Source organism: Stegodyphus dumicola, chromosome 3 (genome assembly GCF_044657685.1).
Source record: "Stegodyphus dumicola isolate Sdum_Otavi_A_Nest chromosome 3, ASM4465768v1".
In the NCBI taxonomy this organism is placed as follows: Eukaryota; Metazoa; Arthropoda; class Arachnida; order Araneae; family Eresidae; genus Stegodyphus; species Stegodyphus dumicola.
This window is the reverse complement of record NC_140770.1, coordinates 178,416,109-178,422,108: the sequence shown is the minus strand read 5'-3', so window position 1 is coordinate 178,422,108 and position 6,000 is coordinate 178,416,109.

The following is a 6,000-nucleotide window of genomic DNA, read 5'->3' as shown; positions in this document are numbered from 1 at the left end:
GGTAAGTTGCTAACTGGAAAAATTGTTCCCCTTACGTGCGGCATCAGCGCGGTGCATACGCAATTAGGCTGGACTGTTATGGGTACATTTACTGGCACTGAGCCAACTACGATAAATACTGCATCCCTCCCAATTTCTTCTCTGTTAGTGAAGGGTCAATGTATAAGTGATCTCTGGAAGTTAGATGTTTTGGGTATTGGTGAACCTTCCGTAAGTAAAACCAAAACTCAGTTACAGGAGGATACGCAAAAATATTTTGAAGAGACTCTTACGGTAAATTCAGAGGGAAGGTACGAAGTAGCATTACCTTGGGTGTTGGATAGCTCGCTTTTACCCGAAAACAAGGTGATAGCAGAAAAATGTCTTGTAAGTACTAAAAGGAAATTAATGACTACGGGAAATTTTGACGCTTACGGAGACATTTTCCAGAACTGGTTAGCACTCAGGATAATTGAAAAAGTACCGGATAAGAATAAATATAAGGGTGTACATCATTTACCTCATAGAGCAGTTGTTAAAGAAAATAGTAGCACGAGTATAAGACCGGTGTTTAATGCAAGTTCTCATTCGCCTGGTTACCCATCATTGAACGATTATTTATCTATTGGACCAAATTTAATAGAAATTATACCTCCGATTCTTAATCGGTTTCGCAAGAATTACGTTGGTGTCACTTCAGATATAGAAAAAGCGTTCTTGCAAATATCTATAAGGGAAAAAGATCGAGACTTTTTGAGATTTTTGTGGTTCAGTAGGGATAATCAAGAACAAGTTAAACTGTATCGACATGGAAGGGTAGTTTTTGGTATTACGTGTAGTCCGTATTTATTGGCCGCTACAATACAATATCATTTGAGTGTAGTTCCCGAAAGTTTAAGTCATACAGCGGAGATTTTGAAAACATCCTTTTACGTAGATAACTGTGTGGCTAGTATGGATTCAGAAATAGAAATGAGAAAGTTTGTAAATGAATCACAAATAATTATGGCTTCGGGTCATTTTAATTTAAGATTCTGGAAATCCAATATAAGAAGTGTTGTGCCAGAGGTAGATTCCTCCACGGAAGGAGATGTGTCTGTTTTGGGCCTTGTATGGCATACAGTTACAGATACCTTATCTTGCAAAATAAGTCAAGATATAAAATTGGATGACCCAGTTACTAAAAGACTAGTTTTAGCAGTAGCTCATCAGGTGTTTGACGTTATAGGGTATACGGCTCCTGTAATGTTGATTCCAAAACTAATTTTACAGGAAACTTGGAATTTAAGGCTTCAATGAAACGATGTTCTTCCCGATGAATTAACCAAAAAGTTTAAGTTTTGGCTTAAAAAGTTGTACTTGCTATCCAGTATCCAAATACCTAGATGGGTAGGTCTCAAATCTATTAATGAAGCTGTGAGTATACATCTCTTTTGTGACAGTAGTAAAAGTGCGTATGGTGCATGCGTCTTTTTAAGAGTACAGACTGGCAAAAAGGTGAAGGTTAGTTTGATACACGCAAGATCGAGAGTAGCTCCTTTAAAACCTATTACGATTCCTCGATTAGAACTTCTTGCTTGTAATATTGGTTCTAGGTTATTGTCTTCAGTTGTTAATGATATTGGCCTACATGAAGTTCGTATTCATTGTTGGACTGACTCCTCGACGGCTTTAAGTTGGATACGACGAAATCAACGTTGGGGAGCATTCGTTTTTAATCGTGTACAGGAAATCAGGTCGTTGACCTCCCCCACTGTATGGCGACATGTCCCTGGTAGTCTCAATCCTGCTGACCTACTTTCTAGAGGTTGTTATGCAGATCAATTAATAGAACGAAAATGGTGGGAGAGACCTGATTGGTTACGGGAAGATGAGGCAAATTGGCCTAAATCTAATGATGAACCAGATGAGGATTTGGTTAATTCAGAAATACGTAAGACAGTTATTGTTACGTTGGCAAAGAGTGATAATTGTATTGGATGGTACTATAAGATTAAGAAAATTGTAAGAATCATTTAAGAAAATTGTAAGAATGTTATCATGGATATTCAGATTTTATAATAATGTACGTAAGAATAATAATAACAACCATTCTAAGGATTTGACTGTATCTGAAATAGAAAGGGGAGAAATAGCTTTAATGTTATTAATACAAAAAGAGTCGTTTAATGGTGAAACAGATGATAAGCTAAGACGACTCAGACCATTTGTCGATAGCCAGGGTCTAATAAGAGCTAAGTCTAATGTTGCTTATCGTGACGACTCTAGCAGCTTTAAGTTCCCCATCATATTACCTTCTGAGCATCCAGTAGTCAAATTATTGACATTAAGTGCACACAAAGATTTGTTGCATGCAGGTACTACATTATTGATGTCGCATTTAAGAGAAAGATACTGGATCTTAAAATCACGTAAAACTATAAGGAACTGTATAAGAAAATGTGTAACATGTCAGAGATTTAAGGCTAAAAGAGGTGAGACAGTCCCAGGCGTTTTACCAAATGATAGGGTTCGTGATTCAGCCATTTTTGAAATCGTAGGGTGTGATCTTGCAGGACCCTTGCATTTAAAGGATGGACGAAAATCGTATATTGTGCTCTTCACCTGTGCGGTTTATCGTGCTATCCATATGGAATTGGTTACCTCATTAACAACTGAATCATTTTTTCAAGCTTTAAGACGTTTTATCGCACGTCGTGGACGCCCTACCACCATATATTTCGATAATGGGAAAAATTTTGTGGGTGCAGAGAGAGAGTTCTGCAAACCATTGACTGGGACAGCCTCTGCTCTAAGGCTGCTGAAAAGAAAATACAATGGAAATTTAATCCTCCATCCGCCGCTTGGTGGGGTGGATGGTGGGAGCGTTTAATACAAATTGTAAAACAAATATTAAGAAAAATTTTAGGTCGTGCTTCTCTTGGTTATGAAGAGTTACTCTCTGTCTTGTGTGATTGTGAAAGAATTGTCAACTCAAGACCACTTACGTACGTGTCTGACGATATTGAAGATCCCTTGCTTTTAACTCCAGAAAACTTTCTGCATGAAACTCCACAGTCGGGTGTACCTGATATTGACAATGTGGACAAAGAAAAATTGAGTAGAAGAGCGAAGTATCTCCAGAGAATGAGAGAATTGTTAAGAGGGAGATTTCGCTCTGAGTATCTAGGGCAGTTAAGACAGCAGTCTACCAGAAATTACAAAAATAAACCTCTCTCTGTAGGAGAAATTGTCTTGCTGGAGGATCAAAATAAAAACCGTGCATATTGAAATTTAGCACGCGTTATTCGAGTGATCCTTGGTCGAGATGGCAACATAAGAGTTGCTCTTGTAAAAAGTAATAATTCAGAGTTCTTGAGACCAATACAGAGATTGTTTAGATTGGAACTGGATAATATAATAGATAATACTCAAAATGAGCAAGTTCCTTTCACCACCAGTAGTGGTAGAGTTGTAAAATCACGAATAATGTAATTTATGTCTTTGAGTTATTATGATTAATTTTTGTGCTATTATTGTTGTATTATTCCTCAGTATTAATTTTGTTTTCAAGTAATATGATTTAAGTATTAAGTAATTTTCTTTGTTATATAACCATCATTTGTATTGATGTAAGTTTTATGTTTTGAGTGTATAGCCATCCACTCAAAAGGTGGGAGAATTGTGGCGACACACTGCCTTTCTGTGGCAACCCTAAAGAATTCGTCTGTCACGAGGATCACGTGCCCAGATGATGCATCATTACGTCTACGTCTGCTTTTCTGTTTGATAGTTGCACTTAAGATTTTGTAGAATTAGAAATGTCGTGAAAATAAATGTTGGTGTTTTTAAAAAGTGTCGGCTCAGATTTTCGAACCTATGATTTACTTGTTAAGCAACACTATAAATGGCCTTTCCAGCTTTCAAACTGTTTCCACCAAATAATATTGCCCTGTATAATATTTAAAGAAATTAAATAACAAAGAATCTGCACTAATTCATGAATGTCTCTTGCATTGTAAAGAAACAATGGTACCTAGAGAAATCAAATTTTGAATAACGTAGTCCTCCAACCGAACATATAGTTAAACTATAAAAAAATAATTCTACAGGCTCTGAGGATATAAGGGTTTTATGATTTAAAAGTTATTTAATCAAATTATTTAAATAATAATTATCGAATCAAATTTATTCATTCATCTCTTAGAATATTCTTATGACCTAGTAAATCCTGATTCTCCAACAAAGTGAATAAGTGAACGCGTGAAACTCGCTATAAATTGCATGGGAATGGAAATGAAAAATAAAGAATAAAGAAGTAAAGAATAAATAATAATACAGTAGAGAATAAATCCACCTTTAAACTTGTGTATATATTTTTTAAGACTCGGCGATAAGGTAAGCGAAATTAAGTCAACATTAAATGAAGACGGATTAATTACTCTATCGTTTTATTTTACAAAACATAAACTTTTTGCAGCCAGAAGCAGTAAAATTAACAAAATGAATCAACTAATGAAATTAAATAAGAACCTCACTTATATAATATTTTGGGTAAAATCGATGTTAAACATTTGTAAACATTCATAATGATGCCTAAAACGTAATAATAAAATGTGCCAAATTTAATGTTAAATGATGCACTTCCGCCTGAAGCGATGAGAGCACCGCATGCAGAAAGGATAAAATTTGTGCGCTCGGTTCATGTGATTTAGGATTGGAGGAAAGAAATTTTCAATTTGACCTTTTAAGGTCAGTTGTGTGAATCCATGCCACACATATTTTGTTTTTCTTCCCCAAATCTAATATAAGATAACTGTATTATATCCTTTAAAAATTTACCGATTAATGAAGTTAGTACACTAGCTATGAAATTTTACAACAAAATGGCGAATTATAACTGCGCGTCAGACGCGTTTATTGCTATGAGCGTCCATAATTCATTCGCTAATGTCGAAATCCACTGCCTTTCATATACTTTTCATGAGATGCGTATTTAGGTCATTACTGCGCCGTCATCACAAAAAAGTACCATTAAAACTTTCTAAATAAATCAAGAGAAATATAATACTGTTTGATCAAATCTTGTCAAAGCGTTTTAAGGAGGAGTAATGAATTTCACGCAGATCATTTAGCGTTTTAATTCTTAATGATTCCTAAAATGTTTATTCCCTATGAAAACTTGAGTTTCATATATTGAAAGTACTAGTTGAAAGTGGGGGTTTCATTATATTGGTAAAAGGACTTAATATCGTGCTTTAGATGGAAGCTATCATTTTTTTTTTTTTTTTTTTTGCTGCCAAATAAAATGCTCAATTTATTTAGTGAATGTTTCCAAAGATGCTGCTCTGCTTTGATTTTCAGATATTTCCTTCATATAAGAACAAATAAAAAAAATAACTTCTGAAATAAAACTAGCGAAAAATTGTATAAAAATCTTTTAAATCTAAACATATTTCTTAAAATTTTACATAAGGAATTTAAAAAGATTACTTTCCCATCGTCCATTTGCAGAGTCATTATTTTGAAGCAGGAGACGTGAAAAATGTGCAGTGCCCTCGCCGGGACTCGAAACCGGGACCTTTCAAATACGCGACGAGTTTGCGTCCAGTTACACCCCGAAGACATGCGGAAAGGAGGGAGAAAATGCCTTTTAAAGGGCGACCGAGGATTAAAGGATCCAATCTCCAAATCCTGGTGGTGACGAATTATCGTCCACTACCTTTTAGTTTGGGCGTCACATGTGGAGTCATAAGTTTATTTTGTAGCAGGATACTTAAAAATGTGCAGTGCTCTCGCCCGCATCGAGCATGCTTCCAATTACACTACGAAAACATGCGGGAAGTTGGGAGAAAATACCTTATACTGTACAGACATTAGGTATATTTTTGGAAGCACAAAAGATGAAAAATAGCAACTGCCTTCGCATGAAATCGAGCCACGGACCTCTGGAATATCGGCCCAGCGTACAGAACGATTACACCACGAAGGCACGCTAGGAAAGTAGGAGAAATACCTTATAAAACTTTCAAGAAGACATTA